The following is a 20,664-nucleotide window of genomic DNA, read 5'->3' as shown; positions in this document are numbered from 1 at the left end:
CAGGCCACTTTTAGCCCCTCTTCCCCTAGCTCCCCAGCTTTAGGTCTCTGTGGTAGGATGCCAGGGCTTAGTCTAGGACTCGACAGCCAATCTCTCCTGTAGGACATGATGGACAGTAGAAGGAGCACCAGAAATGATGTCCAAAAGCTGCCTTTGACTTGACTCCTCTGTGTGGCCTCGAAGATGTCCCTTAACCTCTGATTCTCAGTCTCCTCATCTGTACAATGAGATAATACAAACTGTCCTGCTGATTTTGCAAGACAGAGGATTCAATAGGATGGGTCCTGGGACAAGGACGGCCACCGGGTGTCAGGGATGGGTGATCCACTACCCCAGCAGAGCCCTCAGCCTCGCCTCCCTGACGAGGCATTCCTGGAAACACAGTGATCTTGAACAGAATTCACCTAGAGTAACTGCTCTCCGCAGTACCTGCACAGATGCTACACACCCACATTCAGAATACCCCCTTCTCATTTTTATGGGAAAAGTAGGATTACACTTTCCAAGTTTTCTACAAATAATAGACAAAATTTTCATAATTGGGGAGGAGGCAGTAAATATCATTTTGGAAATTTCTGCAAGAATAAAGCCTATAAAAGAGTCTTGAAAGTTGAGAGTTGAAGAAGGAGACCCACAGAGCAGGCACTAGCCAGCACACCTTGCCCACTTAGAATGTGATACCAATTGACTTACAAAGCCTTCTTACCTCCATTTGTCAAAATTTCAAGTTCACATGCCAAATGTTGGTGAAGATGTGGATTTGTGGTATCTGGCACCTTGCAATTGGAGTGGAAATTGTTGCAACCACTTTGCAAAAACCTTTGACTTCATCTCCTAAAGTTGAACATTTGCATATTTAAGCTCAACAAGCAAACATGCTCATCAGCAGACATTACAAGAATGAGCATAGCAGCACCATGCACAATAGCAAAACCCTGGAAACACCCACTGCTGTTCACCAGCTGGGAAATGAATAAGTAACCTGTCATGTGTTCATGTCGTGTTCACTATCAAATCAAATTAATTGGCGTTTCAGTTTAAAAAGACAAGAAAAGTTCTGGAGATGGATGGCAGTGACAGCGGAACAACAACATGAATGTACTTAATGCCACTGTACCCTTCAAACGGTTAAAGTGGTACGTTCTATGTTATAGCTATTTTATAATAAAAAACAAATTAACCAAAGTGAACTCAATAATAGTGAATGCAACTTAGTTGCAATCATATTACGTAAAGAAAAAAAATTTTCGAAGATGCCAGAGTTAAAACAACCAAAATTTTAAATGTGCTTTTTCAGTCTACAGATTCAATGCAATCCCTATCAAAATACCAATAGCATTCTTCAATGAACTGGAGCAAATAGTTCTAAAATTCATATGGAATCACAAAAGACCTGAATAGCCAAAGTAATCTTGAAAGGAAGAATAAAGTAGGGGGGATTACACTCTCTGACTTCAAGCTCTACTACAAAGCTTGTAATCAAGACAATTTGGTACAGGCACAAGAACAGACTCATAGACCAGTGGAACAGACTAGAGAGCTCAGATAAAAATCCAAGCATATAAGAAATGATTATGAATACATGCAATGATTTATGGACAAGGCTATCTATTGACACATCATGTACAGAAGTTATTTTTTAAGTCCAGCAATTGGTTAAAGTTATGGTGCATTAAAATGATAGGGTTCAACAAATTAACAAATATGGTCAATTAATATATGATAAAGGAGCCATGGACATACAATGAGGAAATGACAGCCTCTTCAACAGCTGGTGTTGGCAAAACTGGACAGCTACATGCAAGAGAATTAAACTGGATTATTGTTTAACTCCATACACAAAAGTAAACTCAAAATGGATTAAAGACTTGCATATAAGTCATGAAACCATAAAACTCTTAGAAGAAAAAAGGCAAAAATCTCATGAATATAAACATGAGCAACTTCTTCATGAACATATCTCCACGGTCAAGGGAAACAAAAGCAAAAATGAACAAATGGGACTACATCAAGATAAAAAGCTTCTGTACAGCAAAGGACACCATCAGTAGAACAAAAAGACACCCTACAGTATGGGAGAATATATTCATAAATGACATATCCAATAAGGGGTTGACATCCAAAATATATAAAGAGCTCACATGCCTCAATACCCAAAAAGCAAATAACCCTATTAAAAAATGGGCAGAGGATATGAACAGACACTTCTCCAAAGAAGAAATTCAGATGGCCAATAGGCACATGAAAAGATGCTCCACATCGCTAATTATCAGGGAAATGCAAATTAAAACCACAATGAGATATCACCTCACACCAGTTAGGATGGCCAACATAGAAAAGACTAGGAACCACAAATGCTGGCGAGAATACAGAGAAAGGGGAACCCTCCTACAGTGCTGGTGGGAATGTAAACTAGTTCAACCATTGTGGAAAGCAGTATGGAGGTTCTTCAAAAAACTAAAAATAGAAATACATTTGACCCGGAACTCCACTCCTAGGAATTTACTGAAAGAAAAGAACTTCTCAGATTCAAAAAGACATATGCACCCCTATGTTTATCACAGCACTATTTACAATAGCCAAGATACGGAAGCAACCTAAGTGTCCATCAGTAGATGAATGGATAAAGAAGATGTGGTACATATACACAATGGAATACTATTCAGCCATAAGAAAGAAACAAATCCAACTATTTGCAACAACATGAATGGAGCTGGAGGGTATTATGCTCAGTAAAATAAGTCAGGCAGAGAAAGACAAATACCGAATGATTTCCCTCATTTGTGGAGTATAACAATGAAGCAAAACTGAAGGAACAAAATAGCAGCAGATTCACAGACTCCAAGAAGGGACTAGTGGCTACCAAAGGGGTGGAGGAGGGTGGGGTGGGAGGGAGGGAGAGGAGGTTTGAGGGGTATTATGATTGGCACACAATGTGTGTGGGGGGTCACGGGGAAGACAGTGTAGTTCAGAGAAGACAAACAGAAACTCTGTGGCATCCTACTACACTGATGCACAGTGACTGCAGTGGGGTATGGGGGGGGCACTCGATAATAAGGGTGAAGGTAATAACCATATTGTTTTTCTTGTGAAACCTTCATAAGAGTGTATATCAATGATGCCTTAATAAATAAATAAATAAATAAAGTAAAATAAAATATACTTTTTGAGAAAACAGATAAACACAATAAAGATATATAATAGGGAAACGAGAATGATGCATGTAGAATTCAAACTGCCAGCAAGAGGCACCTCACAGCCTGATGTGTGCTGTGATTGAGGTCCTGGGCTTTGTTAGGCAGTAGAGTCACAGTGTCCATTTTATCACATTAAAGAAAATAGAAGGTAAGAGGAAAGAAAAGAAGAGAGGCAGGGAGGAAGAAAGGAAGAGGGAGGAATCGAAGGACAGAGGACAGACTGAGGGACGAAAGGGGGAGAAAAGGCCATGCGTGTGCCAAAGATGAGAGTCTGGCATGAAGCAACGGTTTTGATTAATCCAATTCTGGTCACCTGGGGTCCTTTGAAAAATGCTAACCTGGACAATATATCGTTTAGCTACACATAGACAAGTGAAAACCATTTGTAAAAAGGAAATGGGTGGTTAGCACAACATTTAAGGACAGGACTGTGTTTGGGCTTCCCTGATTCTGGCACTCAGTTTCTTAAACTCCCTCCTGGATACACAATTGTTCCCTTTGTCATTATCCCTAAAACATACACGTGTTTCCTATGCACTCTTTTGTATATATTATTTATGTCACAATCTGAAAGTAAGAAAGAAAAAAGGATGCAAATTAAATAGAATGCAAAGAAGCAATAGAGAGAATGTTCAGTGTTCTCTAAAAACACTAATAAATAATCAAAGCTCTGGCAAGACCGATTTAAAAAGAAAAAGAGAAAACACATTCAGAATGAAAAAGAACATATAATTTAGAAGATACAGAAATAATAGAATTTTTTAACTCTTACTAGGATGCTATGACCAATTCTATGCCAATACATTTAAAACAGATAAGTAATGCTCTAGAAAAATGTGTAACAGGATATTAAAATGGGACTTTTTTCATCTCAGCTTCATGGAGAACAAGATATAATCACTCAGTTCTTCCCCCTTCCTAAAAAAGATGCTAACCTGCCTCACCTCTGCAGGGTAAGCTAAGGTTTTATGGAGCCAGTTCTGCCAGCACTGGCCTTCACCCAGGTCTGGTGGCTAAAAGGGCACAAACCAGACAGGCTGGAGGAAAGGGGGATGCCTTTGGAGATGGGCACATATGTAGGGGCTTCACCTTCACCTCAAACCAAATGAGAGGGGCTTGAGGGGGACCACTCAGAGGGCTTAAGGGGTCCCCATGATGGGGGTCGGTATGAAGGCTCACACCTACCTGAAAACCTAAAGGCGAGTCACAGTGAGCTGCCTGGCAGCTGAGGGGAGAGCGAGAAGATGGTCTTGGGAGAGTGGCTCTCTAGTGACAGCAGGCAAGAATGCATACCCAGACTGGAGGGCAGGAAGGAAAAGGAATCTGCCCTCTGGGGAACAGATGACAGAGAGGGTCGAACGGGGAAGACCAGATGGCCTGCTGGGAGTCACGGTATCACCATGCCATAGGCACTGCATTAGAGCTCTCAGTAGAGTGGATGGATGGGGCTCAGAGAAATCCATGAAATGCCAAGTAGAAAAAGAGCCGGCTTTAGACTTCTGTAAGCCTGGGGAGCACTAGGCCCTCATAAATGCTCTGTCTTCAAGGCTGTGCCCTTTCCCTATAACCTCCACCCCAACTAGTCCTGCAGATGGAACATGGTAACCTATCTATCTACCTACCCCGGCCAAGTGGTGCTTATCCCAGGAATGCAGGGAAGGTTTAAACTCAGAGAAACAATATGTAGAAAATGTATTAAAATTTATATTTTATTTCAAAGCTTCCTATGAAAAACAAACAAGAACTCTTAGAGCATTAGGGATAGTGGGCCCTTCCTTAACTTAGAAAAATATGCGCTAAGCGTATGTACTCAGTGGTGAGTGTCAGTTTTTTTTAGGTGATAAATCATGTTATTAGAATTAAATCTAACAAAAATACTTAAGACTTATATGGAGAAAAATGTAAAACTGTATTGAAAGTCATAAAAGAAGACTTAAGCAATAGAATGATATATAGCATACTCATAGAAGGGAGCTCTCTATAGTTTAAAAACAGTGACTCACCCCAAATTATTTCTATTAGTTTGATTCCATTCTCACTAAAATCCCTAAGGATTTTTTCATGGAACTTGGTATGATGATCTTAAAATCAGTATGGAAGGAAAGAGGGCCAAGAACTGTCAAGGCAACTTTGAAATGGAAATCCCCAAATTAAGGGACTTTTCTTATAAGATATAAGGGGTTATTATAAAGCTATTGTAATTAAAACAGTATGGTATTCCTCCAAGAATAGATAAACAAACCATGAAATAGGATAAATAGATAATAAACACATAAACATGGCCAATATTTAACAGAGGTGGAATGATACATCAGGTAATGATGAATATAAATAATGAATGAATGAAGAAATGATTTCTATAAATAGTACTGGAAAAATTGGCTAACTGAAAAAAAGTAAAATTAGGCCTTTTCATCACATTGTACACACACACACGCATACACACATGCATGCATGCAAGAGATCAAACATCTAACCATGAAAAAAAAATTTTTAGAAGAAGTAGAAATATAGAAGAATATTTTCATAGCATCAGTATAGGAAAATATTTTAACTGAGACACATTAACTAAAAGCTATAAAGGAAAATTTTGAAATGTTGAAATACATTGAAATTTAAAACTACTGCCTGAAAAAGACTTTTTTAAATGAAATGGAAAAGGCAAGTCACAACCTGAGAAAAGATATTTTAACCAACAACAGAGTAGTAACCAGGATATATAAAGAATTCTATCAGTAAGAAAAAGACAAACCCCTCAAAAACGAGCAAAGCATATGAACAGGCAATTCACAGAAGAAAACAGGGTGGTAAAAAATCATATAAAAACAAACTCAATCTCACTAGTACTCAGGGCAACAAATGGAAATAACAGAAAGATTCCATTTCATGCTGATCAGACTCCCAAATCTTACAAGTCTGATAATAGACAAGCAATGGGGAAAAAGGAACTCCCAAGTTTGTTGATGGAAGAAGGTGGACAATCATTTTAAGGAGGAACTGGAGAATATCTAGTAGATTTGAAGATAGTCAAACCTCACCATACAGCAAAACCAGTTCTAAATAACAACTCTAAAGAGAATTTCAAGTGCACAGGGAGATAGATACAAAGATGTTCGTTGCAGTCCTATTTGTAATAGTGAGAAACTAGAAATGACAATCATTAGGAGAATGTAGATCTAAAAATGTGTTTTATTCACCCAGTGGAATATCATACAGCAGTTAAAATGAATCTATGTATACATAATACCTCTTACATTTGCTCACTATGCTTTATAGATGCCACCTCCTTGATGTCCACGGGATTTATTCACTCCTTTCTACCTGGCCTGACAATTCCCTGCCATCATTTTTGCCTGGATGATGCACAGACACCTAACTGGCCTCCCTGTTCCACACCGGCTCCTGGGAACCACCCAGAAGCCAAAGGCATCTTTCTAAGATGCACAGCCAACATTGTCACTTGCGTACTTACCACCCTCCAATGGCTGTGGCCTACCAAACAAATCCAAACGGTGTAGCAGAGCCCACAAAAGCTCCGCCTCTCATTCCACCAGCCCTTTCAATCCAGCCTCACAGGACTGGTCGTGGTTCGCCAGCGTGTTCACCCACCACACCCTGATCACGTGCCTTGCTCCCTCTGCTGCAGTGAGTTTCCCTTTACTCAGCCACTTCCCACCCACACTGATCCACCTGACAAAGATGATCAGCCTGCAAGTGTCTGTACTCAAAGCCCAGCTCAAGAATCTCTGTGAAGAATTTGCCAAGTGCCAACACAGCAACAGTGCCCTCTCCTTCATCATTTGCTTTCTCCTTCGATCCCTCTGGCCACACCTCAAGTCACAAGACCAGCTTCTCTTCTCTAGGGGAAGGAAAGCAAGTCATCTCCCACCCCAGGCAGCAGCGCTGAGCACCCCCTCCAGCTCCCCATGCATGCGGGGGCACTGGGTGGGGTGAGAGGCCAGCTCTCCTGCGGAGGGGCCTCTGCTCCTTCCCAGCCTTGTCAAACCGCATCACTTCCCAGGCCGCTTCTCTGCTTCCTTCTTCCACGTCCCTGTTTTGAGTTCACACTTGGGGACCAGCCCCAAAGACTCACCAACACCACCCAAAGACCCAGGTGCTGCAGACCAGTCGGATACCTCGTGGGAGAGCTTCCACAGGAGACAACCCTGCCCAGCCCCACCCCAGGAGGAGCCCATGGAGCAGATGCTCACAGAAATACTCCTGTGTCCCCTTCCACTTTGCCACACACGTGGCCCAGAGAATCCACCAAGGAGGAGGAGAAGAAGCCTGAATCGTAGAGAAGGAGGACAGCCAAGAGAGCATGATAGGAAGAAGCCAGCGAGGAAAGGTGGTGTCAAGTAGTACACAATGCTCTTACAGGCAGGTCTGCCGGATAGACTTCACAGGCACAGCCTTGAGGACAGTGAATCAGAAGGAGTATCGTCACCCCTGATTTTGCCCAAGTGGCATCCAGGCTGTAGCCTTGTAAACTCTTTAAAAATCCTTATGACCATACCTCTTTTCTGTAGAAGGTTGATCCTGTGAAGTGGAAGTCTGCCTGGCAAGCAGCCTGACAGGTTTGGGTGTGTGTGCTTGCAGGCTGGAGGGGCTGAGAGCTGGGACTGCTCGGCAACATAGAAAGGAGGGAGGGGGAGAACATCGGGAAAGGAAAGGAAAGGAGAAGCAAACCCAGTAAGTGGAGGAAGGCTGGGCAGTTGGGGGTGAGGAAGTGGGTCAGAATTCTAAATAAAGAAAGACCACTGCAGGAATCTGTATCACGTGCTGGGTGACCCTCAACGTGGCCCCTCCCTGGGTGGGTGGAGGAGTCTGCCCTGTTCACAGATCTTCGTGTGTGCGGATCTCTTGAGTGTGGAGATGGAGCAATGAGTCATGTGGGATGAAAGAGGGAGAGGGTTCCTGGGTCTGCACCTTGAGAGCATGGGGCCCCTCAGGGGTCCGTGGCGTTCTTCAGAGAGGTGGAGGGGAATTCAGAATGGGGATTTAAGACATTCTGTTCTGGATCTTAGGCACCTTCGGCTGACTTCTGGACCATCTTGTTAAGTGCACAGCACCTAATCTTAGAAAAAACTGTTCACTTTTCCAAACGCATCCAAGCTCACTAGCATGTCATTTTCTCAAGAACAAATGGATAAGTGTGCATATCTACCACAGTATGTATGGAGCTTAACACTCGCTCTCGCACTTGGCCACAGACCACTGTCATTCAAAGTTGTAAAGGCCACAGAGATGACCCAGGGGACATCCATTTGGAGATGGGCGATGGAGACCAGAGAGGAAAGCAACTTTCTCAAGACCACACAGCAAATGGGTGTAGAGCTTATCTTTATTTTTTTCCACCTCCAGGTTTGGGAATTTTCTCCAAAGTGCCACAGCTGCTTGTGACTTATGCGGATGCCAATTTGGGTCTGAGGGAGATTCAGAGAGTCAGAGCAGGAGACAAGGAAGTCTTGTTCTCTAACTGAATCTCCCAGGGCTGTAAGATCCAAGCAAACACATTCTTGAATCTTTGCCATGCATTTAAGAGCAGAGCAGAAGAGTTATAAATGAGCTTTTTCTCTCTACACATAAGAGAATCACAAAATGTTAGGTCTGCAAGAGATGGGTTAGAGAGGTGTTTCCCTGCCCAGACTCCTTCAGCCTAAGAATCTGAATTCTCTATCCTGCACCTTTAGAGTTCCATAGGCAAAGAACTATCTTTATTAACTTCTTCAACAAACACTATAAATATTTTTAAATGGTTTTTACTTCTTTTATCAGAGAAAACAACAAGAGAGTCATTAAGTGATCTACATTAAATGTTTTGCAAAATTCTAATTTATTTAACTCATCAAGAATCTATTTCGTCAAGGAATGGCCAAATATTCACAACCATTGAAGCTGGATTTTGAATACATGGGGGGGTTCCTTATATATTCTCTTTTTATTTATGTTCTTAAAATTCTGTAATAAATAATTAAAATGATATGCATATTTTTTTAAATCTGCTTCTTAAATAAATGTCAGATGTAAGGACTTTATTCATACAAATTTTGCCTGTTAATTTTTAAAAACTGCCAAATTGCTCCAGGCTATAGGCCTGTACTTGAATCAAAGTTCTCATTTTTTTTTAAGAAGGCAAGCTCATAGATGCAGAGAACAGACTGGCGGTCACCAGAGGCAGGGGCTGAGAGGGTTGGCAAAGTGGGTGAAGGGGCTCAAAAGGTACAAACTTGCAGCTATGAAGTAAGTTGTGGGGTTGTAATGTCCAGCATGGTCACTATAGTTAATAATACTGGATCGTGTATTTGGAAATTGACATAAAAGTAGATCTTTCTCCTCCCAAGGTAAAAAATTCTGTAACTATGTATGGGGACTGACATTAACTAGACTTATTATGGTGATCATTTCACAATACACACAAATATGGAATCACTGTGTGCACCAACACCTAAACAAATATAATGTATGTCAATTATATCACAATTTTTAAGAAGACCCAGTAATAAAAAAAAAACCCTCATTTTAAAGATGAAATTAGAAGTGCTCCATTTACAGTGGAAATTGAAACTCCATGCAGTTGGGGGGCACTGTACAAAGCATGCCACAATTTGAGGCAGCAACTACCCCTCATTACTCTCTGTCAGTCACTTCATACTTGTGTGCGCACACATACATGCACACACACAAGCACATACGCAAAACACTGGCCGTGTGCTGGCGGATCCGTGTCGATTGCCCACACGTCTAGGCTCTCTCCCTCCACAGCAGAAGCACCGTCCTGCTGCTCTGCACCTGCCGTGGCATTTCAGAGTCCTTGCTGCCCAGCTGTCTCCTGGGCTGCTCTCTGAGCTCCTGGAAAGCAGGGATGAGTCTGGCCCCTCTCTGGGTTCTGGGCTGGAAGGCTGCCCCACACAGAGTGGGCACTCAATATATAAATGGGTTTTTAGTAGTTTACATATTACTACATGTATTTGAATACATAATTAGATTTATATATTATATATAATAATTATATATTTTATATATGTTTTGAAAGTATGTTTTTTGAATGTACATTTTTATAGAGAATGGGGAGGAAGACAGGAGAGAAATGACCTGCAAAACGGAAACGGAACAATATCTGTGCTCCTTACCCCCACTGCACTGCTTAGTATCTGTGGGGCCTCAGTCTCCCCATCCACAAAATGGGAATGATAGACTTTACTTGGTGGAATTGTGGGGGATGTGCAGTGCTGGGCACATAGTAGGTGCTAAAGAAAAGGCTGCTATGGTGAAAATGATGCCACCAGTACAAGGATGACATCTGATGCAGAGCTTGGGGCGAAGTGTTCCAAGCAATCCCAGACTGATGTTAGCCAAAAAGCTCAAGATCTTGTAGCAAGAGTCAGGAAGAAAAAAGAATTCACAGGTAATTAGTACTTTCGTGTGCCATGACCTAAATTGATCCTCATGTCAACCTGTGAAGTGAGTGTTCCATGCACAGGTCCACAGGAGGGAACACCGACATGGACAGGCCCTCTTGTCACCCCCATTCTCAGGTGGGAGCTGGTAGGATTCCTGGCTTCTGGGCAAGAAGTGTTTCTGGACTTTCTCTCCTTATTCTCTTTAAACCAAATCAAGTTCTGGAAGCAGTTCACAGTCCCTGTCCCAGTGTTTAACAACACAGTTCGGTTCCAGGCTGGCCTAGTTCAAGTTGGCCTGCGCAGGGCTGCCGCTTGTGGGGTGCAGAGCCTCCCTTCCCCTCCCCCACCCAGTCAGGGGGCATGACCCTCTCTCTCCTCCAGGCCTTGTAACCCTGCTCTCCTTGGGTTCAGCTCTGAGACAGCCCCCTCCCCTTCAACATGGAGTGAAGGGTTTCAAGGGTCTCAGAGGACAGAGAGGGGCCTTCCTGAGAGGCACCATGAGGCAAGAGAAAGGACGATCCTAAGTGGACGTCCCAGCTGCCTACTCACTGGCCGAGTGACTTCATCCCACTGTGCTTCCGTTTCCTGCAAAAAGGGGATAATGGTGCCTGCCTCAAAGGTTTCCTTGAGAATCTGTAAGACGACAATGTGTAGGGAGTGGCTGCCCATAGCAGGTGCTCACAAATGTCAGCCCGTTCTGTCCCTGTGCTTCTGACATGATGGCCTTTGCCATTTCTGTGCACCACCACCATGAGTCTCACATTTTTCTACACATCGATTCACTTTAAAACTCCATCTCACTTCTGCAAATACAAAACCAGCAGCACTTGGAAAGTTCCCTTGTTTAGTCAATGTTCATTGGATGCGCATTATGTACCAGGTACTGTTCTGGGTGCTGGGGATACAGCAGTGAACAGACGGCCCCTCGCCCTCATAGAAAGTACATTCCGGGGGGAGACAGACAGTGAACAAACAGAGATAGACTGTGGCACCAGGTAACATGGCACACTGTCAAGAAAAAGAAACCAAGGCACAGGGCTGGACCAGAGAGACAGGACAGCCCCACCCCCACCCCCCGGTTCACTTAGTAGGGCTGGCAGAAGTGGACTTAGTCCAAAGCTCATAAAGCTTAAACTCTCTATGTGGTCAGGTGTCTTCTTACTCCCATTCCAAATACTTCCCTCCCACATTTTGTACCCACAGTCATGGATTCGTTTTCCCAAAGAGTGCTCTCGAAACTTCGATAAGCTGCAGGCCCCACGAAGTCTGGTTCTGCGCCTGGTCAGCAGGAAAGATCCCTCCAGGAAGGTGACATAGAGCTGACTAAGTAGAAAGTAACCATTAAAATGAGCAAAACAAAATTCTTGGCCCTGGAGAAGACAGGGATTCTAAAAAGGCCCCATCTCTGCTTCACTGAGTTGCAAGGCTGCATTTGAAATTCCATCCCAGGCCAGGTCTCCAAAACAGTTGAGCCTGAGAGTTTCTGTGTCCCCAGATCCCATCTCCCCCTGGCTGCTGACCTAAGACAAACCTGAGACGTGGGCCAGAGAGGAGGGGAGAGCCTGGGAAGATAGGCGGCGTCAGCAGGTCTTGGGGAATAGTGGGGAGTGGACGCCAGTGGGAGGCAGGCACCCAGACAGACAACACCAAGTGCTGATGAGAATGGGGAGCAGCTAGAACACTGCTGGTGGGAGAGCGGCGGCTCCAGCCACTCTGGAAGGCAGTTTGGCGAGTTTCCTACAAAGTTAGACACATTCTTAACGTATGAGTCAGCAATTGCCCTCCCTCACATTGACTCTAGAGAAATGAAAACATATGTTCACACAAAAACCTGTGCGCGGATATTCATAGGAGCTTTAGTCATAATAGCCCCAAACTGGAAAAAAAAAAGCCGAAAACAGCCCACGTGTCAAAGAAAAGGTGAATGGATGAACAAACTGTGATCTATCAGTGCAACAGAATTCTCCTCAGTATTACAAAGGCACAAAAGTTGATGCAGCCGACAGCATGAATCTCAGACGTTATGCTGACTTCTGGAAGAAACCAGACATGGGGGATTATCTGTAGGATTCCATTATACGACGTTCTAGTTACAGGAACGGAAAGCAGATAACTGAAGGAGCACAAGAGAACTTTCTGAGGAGATTGAAATGAATCTTGACTATGATGTACACATTTGTCAAAACTCGTGTACGTAGAATGGGCACGCCTTATTATATATGTTATAGCTTAATTAAGTTACAGCTTAGTTCTAGTTGGTGTGGCAGAGCCCTTTGCCAAGCTCCTGTCACTCGGGGCTCACTACAGCTCTGGAAGGCAGCAGCACCGTCATTATGCCCAGGTCACAGTGAGCACACTGAGGCCCAGAACCCTCAGAAGACTTGCCCCAGGTCACAAAACCAACTTTACCAGGACTTTCCTGCCTGGGCAGCTGCTGGTGAAGCAGGAACGCAAACCCAGGTCCTCTGCTCTCAAAACCCACTTCTTCCCTCCTCCCCACGCACCCTCGTCCTTGCAGAGGGGCCTGAACAGGAGACTTCGCAGAAGCCGGCGGGCCCAGAGCCCAGCACGAGGGCAGCCAGAGCCAGAGGAAAGGAGAGCCCGGGCGCACGTGAGATTTCCGCTGCGGGGCTGGCGCCGCAGCCACCAGGAGGCACCTTCCCTCCCAGGCAGGGCACACCCCGTGGTGTGAGGGAACAGGGGCGGTGGGGAGACAGCCCTGGCTTTGCTCAGAGAGATCTGGTGTCCCCTGGATGCTTTTTCCAGCGTGACCTGCCAGGGGAGATTAAGATCACAGAAAGCAACACAATGTGGCTGGAGAAGGAGATTAGGGGGTTCCAGGGCGTTTGTCTCCCTGAGAAAGGCGGTTTGCTTGGGATCTGACTCCAAGCCACCGGATGAAGCCATGCCAGGTCCCACTGGAGCTGACACAGGGAGAGAGGCGGGGAGGCCAAACTACCAGGAGTGAGGCTTCCAGAATCCCGAGAGGGCCGTGGAGGCGGCTCTGGGGCCCCACGTAAGCCTCAGCTTCAGCTCCTTGCAGAGGCCTGACTCTGTTACAGGCAGACCCCTGGGTTTGCTGAGAACCCAGGTGAGCTGGCCTGGGATGGGAGGAACCTGGTTTGTTTGCTCCAGAGTAGGGGAGCCTGGACCCAGAGGGTAGGGGAGCGGGTGCCAGGAAGGGTGGGTGAGACCAGCCGTTAGCATGGAGGCTGGCAGAACTTTTTAAAAACTTGACACTTTACTGAGGTTCTTGCTGTTTGGGGCACAGTGAGCCATCTCCTGCTGACCCGGGAACCTTTGGGAAGTCTTCGGCTGCCTGAGTAACTCTGAAGTGGAAAACCAAGGAGAGAGGCTGGGCCCTCTGTTGGGTCACCCCCAGGGACGAGGGGGGCTGCTGAAAGGAACGTGAGACCCCGCAAAGGTGGGAGTCTGCAGCCCAACGGCATGGGGGACGGTTGGCAGGGATTTGCGCCTTAGACAGCTTTGGGATCCCTGGGGCAGGAGATGGGAGGTCCTGTCTGTCTCGGTTTTCAGGGGCTGGAGACTCCCTGCCCCGTGAGTTACATGTGCTCATGCCAGACGCAGCAGTGGGGAAGGGGGAAGGCACAGAACTGGATGCGGCAGGTCCCCTGCCATCAAGAGGACCCAGTGTGACTCGGCAGACAAGCTCACAGCGAGCTGATGAGAGGAGAAAAGGCATGTTGGGGGGCACAAGGAGAGAATGATGGAAGGAGAGGGAGGGCAAGGGAGTGAGAGACCGGTGTTTCTCCAACCTGGAGCCAGTAACACAAGCAAGCCTTCTGAAGGAGGTCGCAGTTAGGCCGAACACTGACTCGGTGGCATGTGGCCCCAGGGACACGTGGGGAGGGCGCACCCAGAGGGAGACGCGCTAAGCCAAGGTGCAGAGCACTTGAGAAGCTGGGGTGGTGGGAGCACGGCAGGAGCCCTGGGGTGACCGACCCTCACCTTTGCTGTCATGCCAGGAGCTTGCAATCCAGGGAAGGAGGCACAAACTAAATAATCACAAAATAAATACAAAGTTATATACCATGGCAGTGCTACAGAGACACCATTTCAATAAGGCTCCTTCAGAACCAATAACAGAGAGCAGCTAACTTCGTGAAATGAGTGACGTGGGCAAGGAGGGCGGGGTGGGGAAGAGTGAGTCAGGCTGAGGGAACAGCCCCTGCGAACACCTCATGGCAGGACAGAGCTCGGCACCTTCCAGGACTTCAAACGAGCTTCTCCTCGTGCCTGCCCCGCACACTGCGGCAGGCCCGGGGCACCGTGGGCTTCTGGGACCCACAGACTCCCACCAACTGCCAGCCGGCTCCCAAGTTCATCCCTTCTGGCCACTGGTACTGGTTGCCTCCTGACACTACTTCCGATCCCTTCAGCCTCATTTCTCTTCACGGCCGGTGCAGCCTGCCCACGTCTGGCTTGCGTCCTCCTCTCTGGGTGAGCACCCGCAGCAGCCCGCTCGGTGCTACCCCATGGGTAACCCTGGATCAAAGGAGGATGAATAAATAGCATCCCCTCCTCCCCAGCAGGCTGCTCCAAGATGCATTTCTTTTTTTTTTTAGAATATATGTATTTTTTATTAAGGTATCATTGATATACAATCTTATGAGGGTTTCACATGAGCAGCATCGCAGTTACTGCATTCACCCGTGTTATCGAGTCCTCCCCCCCCACACGCTCCACCACAGCCACTGTCCATCAGCACAGCAGGATGCCGCGTAGTCACTACTTGCTGAGACTCATTTCTTGAGGCTTTGCAGCAGGCCCCGTGAATCCAGCAGAGGCCACTCAGTCTTGTATCCTATACCTGTCACCCTGTCCCTGCCACTCCCCCATCCAGCACTCTGCTTCACATTCTGGAAGAAATTCCTCCCACATATGCCTTTGGCTTGGATTCTGCTTTGGAAAACCCAAACTAAGACACCCTCCATCAGGATGAACCTGCAGCGCCCACCAGGAAACAGCTCCCCGTCACCACGGGCCTGGCTGTCTCTGAGGCACGGGCTGCCCCAAACTCTCCTCATCCCCAGCAACACGTTCAGACAAACTTTGCAAACCCCTGGGCCCCATGCCCCCGGGCTCTGTGCCCAGCTGCCACATCCCTGACTTGACCCCCAGTCTGGTCCCTGTGCCGAGTTCTGTCAGTAGCCAGGCCACATGTTTACCAGGAGCGCACTGACGCTCACTTTCCAATGGCAGGGACACCACGATCCACTACTCCCTTGTTTGCAAGTCGCTTGCCCAAAGGCAAAGTGCCCTACCCACCAAACCTGTCTGGTGGCCTGTGCCTCCACGGGCGGCTCCAATGCCAGCCGGAGGCCCTGGTGTGGAGCCCAGAAGCACCACCTGGATACCAGGGGCTGGCTCCCAGCCAAATCTGTCACAGGTACTAGCGACCCTAGATAAGCCCTGGGGCCCCTTTCTCTCTCCCTGTGAACCGAGGAAGGGTAGACATTCTCTGAGGTCCTTTGAGCTCCTACCTGAGGATCAGGCCCCCTCTAGTGCCCAGAGAAGAGCAGGTTCAGGTCTGCCCTGCAGACCGCCTCCAGTTAGCACTCCCCCCGCAGATCACTCCTTTACGGAACACATGCATCTTCAATACAACGCTTTTTGGCTGGGATTTACATGGGGGGAAAAATGTATGCATAGATCTCCAAATTCAAGACATTTCTTACAAAGCAGGGTGCAGGAGAAGAATGAAGACATATTCCAGGTCCAAACCAAGCTGTGCTTTGAAAAACATGGATGTAGTGACAAAGCGGATGGTGCCTCTTGGCTGTTGCACTGAGAGGCCAGATTCCTGTGTCAGAGCCACAGTTTGTTCATGTCCATATTAATTCTGGGGTGCCCAGGAAGCAAACTTTAAGCATCGTTAAACCTAACAACCTAACGTGATCATTTATTACATTATAGGCCTTTTACTGTATTTTAGGTAGATCTAGAAAGCTGGTGAAGGGATTGGGATTGACAGATAATGATGTAATTATCTCCCTTTAAAAACAATGGGAAGAAAATAAACAAAAAATAAAAAAGAAGAGGAAAAGAGAAATGTTCCCAGAAGTGTTTTTCACAGAGCAGCTCATTTTCAGGGATAGATTACTGATATTAAGCAGGAGATACTATGAAATATTCTCAATTTACATGGCTGCAGTATTCCTAGGAAATTTAGGGTATATTAAAACTTTGCAAATATACTTGTTGTTTATTATGTAAAACATTTAGTTTTTGGCTCAGATGATCGTCAACATCAATATTCCAAGAGACATTCTAAAGTCATGTGGGAATTCCAGACAATTCTTCATTGTACGATGGCCCCAGGCATTGCAAAATGTCTAGCATCCCTGGTTCCTCATAGGTCCCCCAATACCAGCAGCAGCTCTCATCAACACTGTGACCACCAGAAATGCTCCCACACATCTTATATGCCCCCAGGGACTTCCCCACTTCATGGAGAAATCACCCTAAGAGCGCAGCCACCACATGCACAAGGGTGGGTAGGGAGAGGGCATGGGGATCTGTCAAAGGCTTCAAGGACTCCACATTCTTTCAATGAGCTTTTTTAAATTGAAAATACCATTCATGTGGCATAAAATTCACCCTTTTAAAGTATACATTCAGTGGTTTTCAGTATAGTCATGCAACTGTGCAGCCATCACCACTATTTAATTCTAGAACTTCATCAACCAAAACAGAAACCTCATACCCATAAGTAGTCACTCACTTCCCCCAAGTCCTGGCAACCACTCATCCACTTTCCATCTCCATGGGCCTGCCTATTCTGGGCATTTCACATAAGTGGAATAACACCACGTCTGGCCTTTTGTGTCTGGCTTTTTCACTTAAAATGATGTTTTCAAGGTTCACCTATGTTGTAAAGTGTATCAGTTCTTCGTTTCATTTAATGGCTGAAAAATATTTCATTATATGGACATACCACCACTTATTGATTGATTCATTAGTGGATGGGCAGTTGAATAATAGCTATTTTTGGCTATTATGAATACTACTGCTATGAACATTTGTTTTTGTGTGGCATATGTTTTCAATTTTCTTGGGTATATACTGAGTTAGTTGTTACTGGTTCATATCATAATTCTATGTTTAACTTTTTGAGGAATTGTCAAATAGTGTAGTTTCTCCAAAGTGACTATTTTAAAATCTTACTGGTAATGGAGGAGGGTTCCAATTTCTCCACAACCTCTCCAACACTTGTTATTGTTTGTCTTTTTGATAAGGACCATCCTAGTGGGTGTGAGGTGGTATATCATTGGGGTTTTGATTTTCATTTTCTTAATGACTAATGTTTGGAACATTTATTATGTGCTTATTGGTCATTTATATATCTGCTATAGAGAAATATCAAGGCTTTTGCTTATTTTTAATTGGGTCATTTGTCTTTTTTTTGTGGAGTTGTTAGAGTTTAATTTCTCCAGATACAATTTCTATTCCTGCCCAAGTTCAGATGCCCTCAGAATGGGCAGCGCCAGCCCTACCATCATTCAAACCATAGGAGAAATTACTCTGTAGGACCCTTCTCAAAGAGCCCATGCTGGGATGTGAACACACCATCGGGACCTTGAGCCCCAGTGGGCACCACGTGCATGAAGGGACAAGGGAGATGCAAGCTGGACAGTGAGGAAGGCCAAGGTCACCTATTTCTGAGGGAAGCTGCCACATGCTATCTCCTCCATGGGCCTTGGCTGTGAACCTTCCCATCCCCTACCTCAGGCCACACTTTTGGAGTTTGCGGCAAAGGCCCTGCTAAAATGTAAATATGTTTGCAGAATGGGGAAATGTTTCTAGAAGGCTGATGCCGGACTGAGAGACATGTCAACGTTTATCTCTACAGCCCCTCCAACTGTACATAGAGAAATGGAGACCCAGAGAGGGCAGGGCAGTCACAGCAAGCCCATAACAGGACAGGGACTACACTTGCCCTTCTGCTCCCTGCTGACCTCCAGTGAGCATGTTGGCCCACACGGGATTCCTCTGGTTACAAGCAGAGCCCTTGGGACGTGGGCAGTTTGCTTGCGCTGAAAGAGGCACAGCTCGGTCCCAGAGAATGAGCCCATTGGAGGGACAGAGCAGAGGGGACAGAGCAACACAAAGACCCTACACCTTGGAGGGCAGGAGCCTTCCCTCTTTGTGATTACCATGCAAATCACATATGTCTTCATAACTAGAGTAGCTGCCATTCAGAGTGCTTACCGGGAACCAGGTGCCATGCCGAGAAATGTACATGCGTCATTGCATTGATCCTCCCAACAGCCTGTGAGATGGATGTTTATTCTTTCCCATGAGGTCACAGACGCACCAAGAGGTTAAGTTGCCCAGGGTCACACAACTAGAAAGAGCTCAGCAGGCTTTCAAATCCAAGTCCACAAACTCCAAAGTCAGTGCTCATGATGCTGACACTGACCGATTCCTGAAGACCCCTCGAGTTCTCAGCTCTTACATAGAAGAGTGCCTGTTGCCTGCCTAATCTGGCTGAGCTTTGTTCGCTCGGGAGCAGTCAGAGCCCTGGATCTGTTCCCCAGGGGAGCCACGGCTTTCCTCTGGTGTCATAGCGCCCCCTGCTGCTCACTGCCACTCACTTCTGCGTGGTCATTTAATGCCAAAGGGGCCCCCTGTTGACAGAGACTGCGGATTTCCCAAACGGGAGCCCCATTCTCTCATTAACACCCTATCCTCTTGAAAGTTCTCTTGGAGTTTGGGGCAAATAGAGAGAAAAGTAAAAATGCTTATTTCTGGGCTTTGAGGTCTGTGCCTAGGGGCCCCAAAGCCTACGTCTTCTACCTTCCTGTCACAAAGCTGTCAAAAAGGAACTCTGGCCTTTGTATCAGATGCTGGAAGTCAGTAACCTAACTCCAATTCTTTATATTCTTGCAGACATGTGTAAACTGAGTCTCAGTTCCCCGTTCTGCCAAATGGGGACAAAAGGCCTACCTCTGCTGGGGTGTGTCCAGGGTCCAGCATATGGCAAGTACCCAATAGTTGAGCTCCTCTCCTTCCTGAGCCTGTTTCCTTATCTGCTGATGTTTACTGGGCACCTGGCCTTCACCTGCATTACCTCACTCAGTTATCACAGTAATACCTAAGGTGGAATAAGGAAGTGGAGGCTCAGAGAAGCCAAGCAAGTTGTCCACTGTTACCCAGCTGGCAAGAGGTGGAGCCAAGATTGCATCCCAAGCAGCCTGGTGGCCACCACATCACAGTGCCTCCCACCAGTAGTAAGATGCCTTATATGCTATGAAATGTGCAGTCTGAGCAAGACTGGGGAAGCATGCAGGAGGAAGAAAATAGGAAAATTAGTCATTAGAAAAATGTTACAATGGGGAGACTCCTGGGGCTTGCATCTATCTCAGCAGACTTCCTGGAAGAAGCGGAAACTGAGACAAGCCTCATGTGTCACAGGGTCCAGCAATCAGAGTGACTGGTGGAAAGAGACGTTCCTGCCCTCCATTCCCAACCTCACAGGAGACATGAAGGGACTGGGACTGTCACGATGCTGAACATCATTGTTCGGGTGTCTATTCAGGTGCTTTACATAAACTATCTCCTTTAATCCCCCAAGAGTCCTCTGGCATAGGAACCATTAATTTGGCCCCTTTACAGTTGAGGAAACTGAGCTTTCTGAGAGATTGAGTGGCTTTCCTAAGGCCTCACAGCACCTAAACAGAGGAGGAAGGATCTGAAGCCAGGCAGCCTGACTGAGAGCTCTATGCCCAAGCCACGGAGCTACACTGCACCAGGGAGAAAGCCCTGGCAGGGATCCCTACTTCCCCGCTGTCTCCGCGTGGACGGCTCTCCTGGACATTCTTCCTGGTGACTCTGTTCTCAGGTGAGGCAAACAGGGGGAAGAAAGTCTTCCTTTTTCTCTGTGTCCCAGTACCCAGAGGATGCTTGGAGAGTGACCCAGCCTTGTGTGGGGAAGGACAGATATCTATGCCTCTGTCGCCCCCTCCTGCCCCACAGGAAAATTTCACAGGACCACAGCCATTGGGGAGCACCCCAGTGGAGTCCTGGGAAACGGGTAAGGC

This window comes from Manis javanica, chromosome 8 (assembly GCF_040802235.1).
Source record: "Manis javanica isolate MJ-LG chromosome 8, MJ_LKY, whole genome shotgun sequence".
Classification (NCBI taxonomy): domain Eukaryota; kingdom Metazoa; phylum Chordata; class Mammalia; order Pholidota; family Manidae; genus Manis; species Manis javanica.
This window is presented reverse-complemented; position numbering follows the sequence as displayed.